The sequence below is a fragment of the Oncorhynchus mykiss genome, chromosome 26 (genome assembly GCF_013265735.2).
Source record: "Oncorhynchus mykiss isolate Arlee chromosome 26, USDA_OmykA_1.1, whole genome shotgun sequence".
Lineage (NCBI taxonomy): Eukaryota > Metazoa > Chordata > Actinopteri > Salmoniformes > Salmonidae > Oncorhynchus > Oncorhynchus mykiss.
In genome coordinates, this window is record NC_048590.1 from 30,989,105 (window position 1) to 31,002,695 (window position 13,591).

The 13,591-nt window shown below is 43.9% G+C and overlaps 1 protein-coding gene across 1 annotated transcript in view; it reads right to left on the bottom strand.

Annotated features, from left to right (window-relative positions):
• Positions 1 to 3,358: 3,358 nt before the first annotated feature.
• Positions 3,359 to 13,591, bottom strand: part of LOC110506623 (transcription factor Maf-like) — a 150,515-nt gene continuing 140,282 nt past the window's right edge. The window contains exon 3 of the mRNA XM_021586371.2: positions 3,359 to 3,624. The gene's annotated coding sequence lies outside the window, so the exon portion shown is untranslated. The remainder of the gene's footprint in view (positions 3,625 to 13,591) is intronic.

Consider the following 13,591-nt stretch of genomic DNA (forward strand, 5'->3'; position numbering starts at 1 on the left):
CCTCTCTGTAGCTCTACATCTCTACCCTTCTGTCTCCTCTCTGTAGCTCTACATCTCTACCCTCCTCTCTCCTCTCTGTCGCTCTACATCTCTACCCTTCTGTCTCCTCTCTGTAGCTCTACATCTCTACCCTTCTGTCTCCTCTCTGTAGCTCTACATCTCTACCCTCCTCTCTCCTCTCTGTCGCTCTACATCTCTACCCTTCTGTCTCCTCTCTGTAGCTCTACATCTCTACCCTTCTCTCTCCTCTCTGTAGCCCTACATCTCTACCCTTCTCTCTCTGTAGCTCTACATCTCTGCCCTTCTCTCTCCTCTCTGTAGCCCTACATCTCTACCCTTCTCTCTCTGTAGCTCTACATCTCTGCCCTTCTCTCTCCTCTCTGTAGCCCTACATCTTTACCCTTCTCTCTCCTCTCTGTCGCTCTACATCTCTACCCTTCTCTCTCCTCTCTGTAGCCCTACATCTTTACCCTTCTCTCTCTTCTCTGTCGCTCTACATCTCTACCCTTCTTTCCCTTCTCTGTCGCTCTACATCTCTACCCTTCTCTCTCTTCTCTGTCGCTCTACATCGCTACCCTTCTCTCTCTTCTCTGTCGCTCTACATCTCTACCCTTCTGTCTCCTCTCTGTCGCTCTACATCTCTACCCTTCTCTCTCCTCTCTGTCGCTCTACATCTCTACCCTTCTCTCTCCTCTCTGTCGCTCTACATCTTTACCCTTCTCTCTCCTCTCTGTCGCTCTACATCTCTACCCTTCTCTCTCCTCTCTGTCGCTCTACATCTCTACCCTCCTCTCTCTTCTCTGTCGCTCTACATCTCTACCCTTCTGTCTCCTCTCTGTCGCTCTACATCTCTACCCTTCTGTCTCCTCTCTGTCGCTCTACATCTCTACCCTTCTCTCTCCTCTCTGTAGCCCTACATCTCTACCCTTCTCTCTCCTCTCTGTCGCTCTACATCTCGACCCTTCTCTCTCCTCTCTGTAGCCCTACATATCTACCCTTCTCTCTCCTCTCTGTCGCTCTACATCTCTGCTGTTCTGTCTCTGTCGCTCTACATCTCTGCTGTTCTCTCTCCTCTCTGTCGCTCTACATCTCTGCTGTTCTCTCTCCTCTCTGTCGATCCACATCTCTGCTGTTCTCTCTCCTCTCTGTCGATCCACATCTCTCATCTTCTCTCTCCTCTCTGTCGCTCTACATCTCTGCTGTTCTCTCTCCTCTCTGTCGCTCTACATCTCTGCTGTTCTCTCTCCTCTCTGTCGATCCACATCTCTCATCTTCTCTCTCCTCTCTGTCGCTCTACATCTCTGCCCTTTTCCGTCTCCTGTCCTCTGCACTCCTTTTCTCTCTTTACCTCTCCCCTCCACCTCTATTCTACCTTTCCACCTCTCCTCTTTTCCTGTATTCCTCTCGACCCCTGTTCCCCGTGCTGCTGGCAGCCCTGGCAGTGCTGTTGACTCATTGAGATGTGTAAATCCCTTTGACATGGGATGAATAGACAGTTCCTGGCAGGGCGCCCCACGCCACTTTGTGCACTGCCACTTAATTGGAGCGCCCCAGTTTGCCCTCCCTCCCTCCCCTCGCCCCCTACACCCTCCACACCCCCTGCTCTCTCACTCTGGCCAGGTTCTTTCCGACATCAAAGGGGGGGTTATGCATCCCTTCAAAGTGCTTAAAACCCATTCAGCTCGGTGGTTTTGCTTAGGAGGTCCTTTTTAAAAGGAACATCACATTATATTTTCTGTCATTAAGGAAACTTAGAGTATGTACCCTGAAAACATAGTATAGAGTGCTTCCATTGGCTTAGAGAGAGTGTTTCATCCTCTGTCTGAATCAACGGCCACCAGCCTGTCTACGGTAGGTATTATGATCACAATGCATATTTTCATCTACATGTCAACATGTACTACTTACAGCTGAGGGTTCTATACATACAGAATATACATACATACTCCACTGTATTCCACTTGTCTCCCTTTGAGAGTGTTTATGTGTGGAGGGGTGGGTATATGTGTGTATGCGCGTGTGTAAGTGTTTGTTTGTCACGATGAGCGTCCATCCGCAACGTTTATAAACAGATCGACTGGCGCTCTCCTCACGAGTCTCTGGGATGGACGAGAGGAGGAGCAGAGAGGATTGTGGGAGCAGGCGAGGGGCTGTTTAGGTATCAGGTTTGTACTGGAAGCACATCGATAGGTAGAGGATGCAAGAGGATGAAGATGCTTTCAGGTTATCTTGCGTGCGTTGCGTTCCATGCACAGTATCCTCTCTTGCACCACCAGCTGTAGTTTGTCTGGTTGTTGTTATGTCTTCAGTAGACAGTTGGAGATAGGTCAAAAGTCAATATGGTTTCTGCAACCTTGAAATCATACTGTGATGTTCCGTTCTCCTTGTTTGGCCATACAGAGGAGCACCTGGGTAAACCATGCCAGGTGATGTGGGAGAGAGAGATAGAGACACCTGCCTTAGCTGAGGACATGTGTTGCCCTATGAGAGGTCCATGAGAGAGACCACAGTACAGAGACCCGAAGGGCCATTGGTACAAGCTATTCAAAAGGGATGAGGAAACAACAAAGAAACAAACCAAATACAAGATCGGCTGCCCACGATCTCAGGTAGACACATGACATAGATGCAGCGGGGCCCCTGCTGAGGATACTATATAGTGTTTACTCTCTAAGACGTTATTCTGGGTTCTACCTTCATAATATAGTCAACACTATATGACTTAGTCACAGTCCCATTGTCTTTATAGACACATGTTTCCCTAATATGTCTGCAGGTATTCAAATAATACAATGAGCTATTACTTGTATTTCTATGCATTTAGTCAAATGTACAGGTCAACAAAATGCCCTACATAGTATACAGTAAGTTAATACTGCCTGGTAAAGATAGGAATCTAGGATTAAAAAGGTGTAATCGTTGTACTATTCACAATTATGAGTTTTGTGATCTACAAGCATACTGAGGAACACAGTAAAGTCAGATCCATGCTATAGTACATCACTCATGTCCATTGGAGAGGAAGACTGGTTCATTATGCAAATAGTATACACTATAGTAGTCTTACAGTCCAACTAACTCCAAAATGATACAGGAAGTAAGTTCTCTAAAACGAGGAACATATTGTCAATGGTAGTTACAATGACCTCTGATACGGTAGATAGAGTAAGGGATTTCAGAGGGAGGAGGTGGGTTGCTTGGGTATTTTATCCTATATCAGGAATGCTGGACTTGGATGAGTCTTCTTAGTTGAGGATCCCACTTGGGGGAAAAAGGTTGGTTTTTAGATGAACTACTTACAGTAACATGCATCAAAGTTTTGTTTACCCCCCCCCCCCCCCCCCCCCCCTACAGAGGAAATGGTTTCTCCAGTAATATTCTTCTGATGTTGTCAATCATCTTGATACATCATTTGAGTCAGTGTTTTGTTTTTGTTACAAAAAAGCTGGAGGTAAAATAGCGGAGAGGAAAGTGGGAGTAGGAAGAGGCTCTGAAGCATTTCTCTGTAGGGCTTCTTTTCTTCTTCTCCAGTGAAGTCATCTTTAGATGTTGTTGTGCTTTGTGGGGTTCCTCAAGCCATTGATCAGTCACTCTTAAGTCATCAGCGTTCAGTCGCCAGGTTATCTGTAGACATGGGAGAGAGAAAAAGAGAGAGAGACCGAGCGAAAGAGAGGGAGAAAGAGAGAAACAGAGAGAGAGAACAATAGAGAAGGCGAGAGCGAGAGAGAAAGAGAGAGAAACAGAGAGAAACAGAGAGAGACAACAATAGAGAGAGCGAGAGGGAGAAGGAAAGCGAGAAAGAGAGAGAGAAACAGTAGAGGTCATTAAATGTGTATGAGTCAGACCACCCATCTGTGTGCCCTTTTTGTGCCTCCCCCCTCCCCCCCCCCCCCCCCCCCCCCCCCCCCCCCCCCCCCCCCCCCCCCCCACACACACACACACACACACACACACACACACACACACACACACACACACACATGACTGTCAGTGAAAGAGCGAGAGGGACCCCACCATAACCTCCACAGACACTGGGCCCACCGTGTCACAGCCATGACGCAGGCTGACTCACTGTTATTTGGGGGGGGGGGGGGGTGCCCTCCCTGGTGCCCTCCCTGGTGCCTGTGTAAAAACAAAGGGCCGGTGACCACCCTGTGAGTGTGTACGGTCTGACTGCATCGACGCTGAGATTCTGAGTGACAGCGGCGGCTGCATGGGGGGTGACTCCTTCATCAGCTTCAATTAAGGCCAGAGAGACAGAGATGGCTACAGAGGCCGCTCACTAGCAGCATGGATGAGTCTCACCTCTGGATTAAACACAACCCCTCAGTCAAAGATCACTCTCTGGGTTTGAGTCTTCAGAATAATATTCATTAAGTTTATAGTTCTATGATATATTCATCTCTAGAATGCATCCTTCAGTATCTATTTGGTCAGTTCTGATATCCTTGAGCCATTATTACAATTGAAAAAAACATTTGAGTATACCAAACATTAAGAACACCTAAGCTTTCCACAGGGATACTGGCCCATGTTGACTCCAATGCTTCCCACAGTTGTGGACTATTCTTGATTCTTGATACACTCGGGAAACTGTTGCCCATTTAACCCTCTGAATGGCACACATACACAATCAATGTCTCAATTGTCTCAAGGCTTAAAAATCCTTTAACCTGTCTCCTTCCATTCATCTGCACTGATTTAAGTGGATTTCACAAGTGACATTCACCTGGTCAGACTGCGTCGTGGAAAGAGCAGGTGTGCTTAATGTTTTGTGTCCTCAGTGTATAACAACATGGCCGACAACAGAGTGATTACACAGGCTCACAGTGAAGGAGCACTACACATCAATAACTGACACATCAGTTCCTTTATCTAGCCTGTGTTTACTCTCTAAAGCCAGGCAGTCATGCCACTCACTGTGAGAGAGTGCTTTGGGTTGATATTTTGCTGAAAAATGCTTGAAAGATTTCCTACCCCCCCAGGTAGAGTAGAGGTTTGGGATGATTCATACGGGTTGTGTGTGGGTGGGCTATTAGACAGAGAACAACAGCTACAGTGAGGGGAAAAAAGTATTTGATCCCCTGCTGATTTTGTATGTTTGCCAAGAGGACAATGACAAAGAAATGATCAGTCTATAATTTTAATGGTAGGTTTATTTGAACAGTGAGAGACAGAATAACATTTTAAAAAATCCAGAAAAATGCATGTAAAAAATTGTAGAAATGTATTTGCATTTTAATGAGGGAAATAAGTATTTGACCCCCTCTCAATCAGAAAGATTTCTGGCTCCCAGGTGTCTTTTATACAGGTAACGAGCTGAGATTAAGAGCACACTCTTAAAGGGAGTGCTCCTAATCTCAGTTTGTTACAAATCAAATCAAATCAAATCAAATCCAATCAAAATATACCTGTATAAAAGACACTTGTCCACAGAAGCAATCAATCAATCAGATTCCAAACGCTCCACCATGGCCAAGACCAACGAGCTCTCCAAGGATGTCAGGGACAAGATTGTAAACCTACACAAGGCTGGAATGGGCTACAAGACCATCGCCAAGCAGCTTGGTGAGAAGGTGACAACAGTTGGTGCGATTATTCGCAACTGGAAGAAACACAAAAGAACTGTCAATCTCCCTCGGCCTGGGGCTCCATGCAAGATCTCACCTCGTGGAGTTGCAATGATCATAAGAACAGTGAGGAATCAGCCCAGAACTACACGGGAGGATCTTGTCAATGATCTCAAGGCAGCTGGGACCGTAGTCACCATGAAAACAATTGGTGAAACACTACGCCGTGAAGGACTGAAATCCTGCAGCACCCACAAGGTCCCCCTGCTCAAGAAAGCACACATACATGCCCGTCTGAAGTTTTCCAATGAACATCTGAACGATTCAGAGGACAACTGGGTGAAAGTGTTGTGGTCAGATGAGACCAAAATGGAGCTCTTTGGCATCAACTCAACTCGCCGTGTTTGGAGGAGGAGGAATGCTGCCTATGAACCCAAGAACACCATCCCCACCGTCAAACATGGAGGTGGAAACAATATGCTTTGGGCGTGTTTTTCTACTAAGGGGACAGGACAACTTCACCGCATCAAAGGGACAATGGACAGGACCATGTGCCATCAAATCTTGGGTGAGAACCTCCTTCCCTCAGCTCCCTTTCCTGACCCTAATGCAAGAAGAGGAGAACAGTACACTAAGGAAAAATATTAGAAGTCATACACACACACCACACACCACACACACACACACACACACTCACACACACACACACACACACACACACACACACACACACACACACACACACACACACACACACACACACACACACACACACACACACACACACACACACACACACACACACACACAGCTATTCGAAACAACTCTTGCTAAAATGCTAAAATCCTAGAATCATAAAATCCCTGCTCTCATTACTATAACCTATAATGATGTGGGTCCTGTATACCACGTAAGCAATAAGGCCTGAGGGGGTGTAGTAAATGGCCTGTTCTTAAGCACGATGCAACGCGGAGTGCCTGGACACAGCCCTTAGCCGTGGTATAGTGGCCATATATCACAAACCCCCGAGGTGCCTTATTGCTAAAATAAAATGTTTACCAACTAAATTAGAGCAGTAAAAATCAATGTTTTGTCATACCTGTGGTATACGGTCTGATATACCACGGCTGTCAGCCAATCAGCCAACCAATATACCTCGCGAATAGTCCCTGCGATATGCAACTGTTCAGGGTGAACCAATGCACAATACCTACTCAGCAAATTGGATGCAGTCTATCACAGTGCCATCCGTTTTGTTACCAAAGCGCCTTATACCACCCACCACTGCGACCTGTATGCTTTAGTCGGCTGGCCCTCGCTACATATTTGTCGCCAGACTCACTGGCTCCAGGTCATCTACAAGTCTATGCTAGGTAAAGCTCTGCCTTATCTCAGCTCACTGGTCACCATAGCAACACCCACCCGTATCACGCGCTCCAGCAGGTATATCTCACTGGTCATCCCCAAAGCCAACACCTCCTTTGGCCGACCTTTCCTTCCAGTTCTCTGCTGCCAGTGACTGGAGCAAATTGCAAAAATCGCTGAAGCTGGTGACTTAAATGTCCCTCACTAACTTTAAACATCAGCTATCTGAGCAGCAAACCGATCGCTGCAGCTGTATACATAGTCCATCTGTAAATAGCCCACCCAATCTACCTACCTCATCCTCGTATTGTTTTTATTTACTTTGCTGCTCTTTTGCACACCAGTATCACTGGTAGTATCACTTAATCTGCTAAATTGTAATTTCTTTGCTACTATGGCCTATTTATTGCCATAACTCCTCATGCCATTTGCACACACTGTATATAGACTTTCTTTTTTTCTAATGTGTTGACTGTATGCTTGTTTATTCCATGCAACTCTGTGTCATTGTTTTTGTCACACTGCTTTGCTTTATCTTGGCCAGGTCGCAGTTGTAAATGAGAACTTGTTCTCAACTAGCTTACCTGGTTATAAAGGTGAAATCATTTTTATTTTTTAAAATCAGCATTCAGGGCTCAAACCACCAAGTTTAAAATGTTGCTTTAATCTCAGGTGGTAATAATTATCACTGCCTACCTCCCATCTACTTTCATCATCATCTCTTTTCATATTTTACAAAATGGTCAGGCATGATTTCCTACATGAAAACAGGAAAGAGTAAGGCCTCAATGTGTACTACCATATCAGTACGGCCCGGGTGAGTCACTTGTTCACAAACAAAGCCTCTCTTTCTCCAGCTGAGGCCCAACATACGCAGGTGGTTCAGGGCAGCACACACACGTGCCCTTCCCTGTGAGGATACAGTGTGTACTGCTTACATACCAGATTCAGAAGAAAACAATGTAAGCTACTGCTTTGTCCCAGTACAGAAGGCTGATTCCTCACAAAACTACAATAAACAGGACCCATAGAAAGGTCCTTTGGAGGAAGTTTGGTTGACATATATTTTACATTTGTATCTTAAAACCTCTTATGGCTGCAGTGGCCGTATTGAGTAGCTTGGATGAAAGATGCCCAGAGGTGCCCAGAGTAAACAGCCTGCTCCTCAGTCCCAGTTGCTAATATATGCCTATTACTCTTAGTATTGGATAGAAAACACTCTGAAGTTTCTAAAACTGTTTGAATGATGTCTGTCAGTATAACAGAACTCATATGGCAGGCAAAAACCTGAGAAGAAATCCAAACAGGAAGTGGGAAATCTGAGGTTGGTCGATTTTCAACCCAGCCCCTATTGAATATACAGTGGGATATTGGTTATGTTTACTTCCTAAGGCTTCCACTAGATGTCTTTAGAAACTTGAATGAGGCTTCTACTGTGATGTGGAGCCGGATGAGAGCTCTTTGAGTCAGTGGTCTAGCAGAGAGCCAGGTCCTGGTCAGGAGCATTTCACATGATAGCGGCCTGCGTTCCATGGCTTTTCTACAGACAATGGAATTCTCAGGTTGGAACGTTATTGAAGAGTTATGATAAAAACATCCTAAAGAATAATTCTATGCTTAGTTTGAAAAGTTTCTACAATCTGTAATATAACTTTTTGAAGTTTTTGTCCGACGTTTGGCTGGACCAACCCGAGTGTTTGTATTTGTGTACTAAACCCGCTAACAAAAGTAGCTACTTGGACATAAATAATGGACATTATCGAACAAAACAAACATTTAATGTGGAACTGGGATTCCTGGGAGTGCATTCTGATGAAGATCATCAAAGGTAAGGCAATATTTATAATATTATTTCTGATTTCTGTTGACTCCAACAAAAAAATATTAGCGCCGTTCTCAGATTATTGCATGGTTTGCTTTTTCCGTAAAGTTTTTTTGAAATATGACACAATTGTTGCATTAAGGAGAGGTATATTTATATTTCCATGTCCAAAAATTGTATTTTCATCGACATTTATAATTAGTATTTCTGTAAAATAATATGGCTCTCTGTAATATCACCGGATGTTTTTGGAACTAGGGACTGTAACGTGCCAATGCATACTAAGATTTTTTATATAAATATGAACTTTATCAAACAAAACATACATATATTGTGTAACATGAAGTCTTATGAGTGTCATCTGATGAAGATCATCAAAGGTTAGTGATACATTTTATCTCTATTTGTGCTTTTTGTGACTCCTCTCTTTGGCTGGAAAAATGGCTGTTTTTTTGTGAGTTGGTGGTGACCTAACATAATCGTTTGTGGTGCTTTCGCTGTAAAGCCTATTTGAAATCGGACACTGTGGTGGGATTAACAACAAGATTACCTTTAAAACGGTATAAAATACATGTATGTTTGAGGAATTTTAATTATGAGATTTCTGTTGTTTTGAATTTGGCGCCCTGCACTTTCACTGGCTGTTGTCATATCGATTCCGTTAACGGGATTGCAGCCCTAAGAAGTTTTAATTAAAGCATAATTGATACAAAATTAATTGAAGTTGGAACATTTGTGGAATTTTGGCCTTACCCAGGCCTCCTAAATAAAGTCCTGTTCTGTTCTAGTTTTGTGAGGAGTCTCCATCCAGTAACCTGTGCTAGACTCAGTGTTCGTGAGTATTCATACAACTAGAGATCACATTCACTGCCCCAGGGCTACACTCATCCACTCTGAGAGAACCAACACAGTCCTGAATACACCCCTGGCTAAGAGGTAAGCTGTGTTCGGGAGCAACACAATACTCTAGCAGTGTGAACAACACAGCCACCCAGCGATGGGAACGGTTGGCCACTCCGCAGCACCAAAGCAAGGTGTTAGCACTTGAGGTCGTTTGCCTCATCAATAATTGACAGAGGCAAACCAATCAGAACAATTTGCTCCCCACAGCAAAGTGCTAAAGCAGGCTCACACCGGTGAATCATTAATGAGGCAATTAGCAGAGACGGTTAGACGGTTAGCCTCTCGCTAGCACCGCACCGCTCCTCTGACGCTACGCTAAGCTGCACCTGGTCCTGTCATAGATACTGTTGACAGAGTGGTCCTGGTCAACACTCAGATACGGAGATAGGGAAAGCTGCTGAAGCCACTGGGTAGAATGTGAGCTGCGTTACAGAATTAAATGTTGTCAATGTGTTGCACAGGCTTCTTTAGGAGCACAATGCAAATCCGTCACCATGGGGGAATGACCAGTTTTGGCCGTTGCCGTGGAGAGGGCCAGCTGGAGCTGTTTCCGTGGCTATTCCGGTGTGGGAGAGTCTTTATGGACAAAGATAACATCGACCCGGGTGACATCGCTCAAACATTGGGGAAAACAACAACAAAGATGTTTTTTCTCTTTGAAGGCCAGGGTCCAGGATTGTTGTTTGACGGAGAAATCAAAGTCCTGAGGGAGCTGCTCACGAAGCCTGATCGAGCGGCCATATTGGAACCATATCATAGCTAATCGATGCAGCTCTCTCTGCTCTTTCAGCTCTGGGTCCAGTTGAGGCTCAATTAAACCAGCAACCTTGATCTGGGGAACAAACCATGCAAACCTTGCACAGCGCATAGATTATTCCCAAAGACATACATATTCACACAAACACATACTCACATATAAGTAATACAAAAAAAGATATACTATATTCTATACTATTTGATGTCCATTTTGTTCAGTTCAAATGAAACACTGAGGAGATGAATAGTAAGTTGTTTACCCATAATCAGGATTTTCCCCTTTGAAAAAGACAAGCTTTCCCCTGAATATCCCAGCTTTCTAATCACCTTAATGCAGTCTCAGTTTCAATATATCTCACTGATGGAAGTATTACGAAAGGAGGGAGAAAATGAGAAAGGCAGAGGGAGAAATTGGAGAGAGAGAGGAGAGAAAAAAATTGCTAACAAATTCATTTGTTTCCCTGCTTTCAAATGTATTTCATACTTCAAATTTGTTATATTTGTTTTCTTATTCAATGTAGCATTTTATTGGAATTAGACTGAGACAAAAACAATTTTACACAGCTGAACTGACTTCCACAGTACATCATTTTAAATCATATTTCTAATGTAATGTCTTCAACCTACCTATGCAGCATATTCACTATTAATCATCATAACTATTCCATAGTAACAACTTTGGAGCAGTTTTATCTCCTTACTTGATTTACATAGCTCTTAAAGGGGCAGCACAATTATATTACAATTGATTGGTTGGCCTGTCCACTGGCGTGGCTGATATTGACACTTGTAGACAGTTACTGTCTGTTTAATGATCACTATTCACTTTTATAGCCCTCTCTGGACCACGTCACTAATAAATATTTGCAAAGAGGAAATTTGCCCTATGTCTTGAGAGAGCCATAAAGCTGGCACCTATGTGTTTTGAGATTAGCATGTAATTAAAAAAGTAAATCAATATTTATTAAGCTCTATTGCAAAACAAATGAGAATTGTAGCAGGGTCACCAATGCATGCCGGGGCCAAGAGAGCAACGATTCCTTTTACTGTTCATCTCTCTCTCTTTCTCTCTCTCTCTCTATCTCTCTCTCGCTCTCTCTTATGCTAGCAGCTTAATATAAAACATTGCATCATTAAATGCACCCACTATGACCTCATTTAATTTATAATGTGAATATAAAATGCATATATCACCTTTCTCTCAATCAATTGTTGTAATAATAACTTTGTGTGTGTGTGTGTGCGTGCGTGCAATCATGTGTGCAGGTGTGTGCATTGCTTTACTGTATTTGTGTGTATGCTTTAGTCTGTGTGTTTGTGCTTGCATCTGGCCGAGGGATGGGAGAACTTGAAGATGCTCTCTCTCTCTCTCGCTCTCTTGCTCTCTCTCTCTCTCTCTCGTCCTTCAGCTCTTGTTGTTCTTCTGTAAACGGAGGAGCTGAGAATAACTCTGCTCACGTTACACTTCACTGTGCATAAAACCATCTCAGCAGCGCTGGCTGCTCACTGTCACACACTGTCTGTCTGGAGCACAGCAGGGCAGGGCAGAGAGAGAGCTAGAGCGAGAGAGATAGATAGAGAGAGAGAGAGAGAGAGAGAGAGAGCGAGAGAGAGAGAGAGAGAGAGAGAGAGCAAGAGCGAGAGAGCAAAAGCGAGAGAGCGAGAGAGCGCGAGAGCGAGAGAGCATCTTCAAGTTCTCCCATTCCTCGTCCAGATGCAAGCACAAACACACAGACTAAAGCGTACACACAAATACAGTAAAGCAATGCACACACCTGCACACACTCAGCACACACCCAGGGTGAGGTCAGACAATCCTCCCCTACTGTACCCAAAACCTATTTCAGCTAAGTCAGCCCTCCACGGCCCCACATCCAGCCCTAGTCACGCAAACCCAGGACTAATGGGCCTAAAATAACACTGTGACACCTCCACTTCCTATTTCAGACACACACACAGGAACACACAAGAGGCGCTCTCACACATACCGGTGTGCACACACGTACAAACACCTACCCACACACGCACAAACACGCACACACACGCACGGCGCACACACTTCACCTCCATGAGACCCTCTTCCCCTTTTCAGCCACAGTTATAAAAAGGTGAGTGCAGACTATCTATCTCACCACACCTTCTACATCTATAGCACGTTAAGGGACTGGAGAAAGCAAACAGTTGTAAATTAATACAACCCCTTTCACCTCTGTAGGCTAAAATGCACAGATTATAGTAGGAATGGCTGCTACAGTGTCTAGAGCTATATATCTACTGTACATATGCTATGCAAAAGAGAAAGAGAAGCCAATAAAAACTCAATGGAGCACTCCTTTTATTGTTTAAAAATTGCTCTACATTTTAACGGCTGAAGAAAACATTGGTCAGATTCAATTATGCATTAAAAAAAATAAGTTATGAGCTGGCGGCTAAATTATTGATGCTGGCATGGATAGTGGCTCGGCGTTGCCAATGTGTCACCGCATTTCTGCTGACGTTTCTTCCTGTATTGATAATTTTTCATCTAAAAAGGTCCATAAAGTCTTGATCTGTGAAAGATGGCAAGTGGTCGTGATATCCTGTAATAAGCAGATTGGAGAAATGATACATAATTATTGGAGGGAGTGAAAATGGGTTTGATATCATATCTAACATAAAACACTGGATGTATGAACTGGATTTTTTTGTCACAGTCTGAGGATTTAAACTAAATCAATTGAAACCACTTAAATGTTCGTCGACCGGATGTGTTATTAATTTCTAGGCATCAGGTCCAGTGTGCCATATTTACCAGAAATATTGAGGCACAGTTAGGGCTGTGGCGGTCATGAAATTTCATCAGCCGATGATTGTTAAGCAAATAACTGTCGGTCTCACGGTAATTGACCGTTAATAAACATAAACACATTTAGCATCTCCTGACTTCCACACATAGCCTACAAGCCATTTAAAAAGTCTAATAAATCCATGTAATATAGCCAACACCTTCACAATCCATTATTTATTTTAAACAGGTCTAAAGAAGCAAGATATGAGGAAAATGTAGTCTATTTCAGAAGAACAGAATAGCATACCCTGAGTTGTCATTACGTTAGGTCCTGATGTGCCTATGTCAAATGGCTGTGGGCTACACTAGTTAATTTAGCAGACAAGATTTGCTTATAATTCCGTAGCA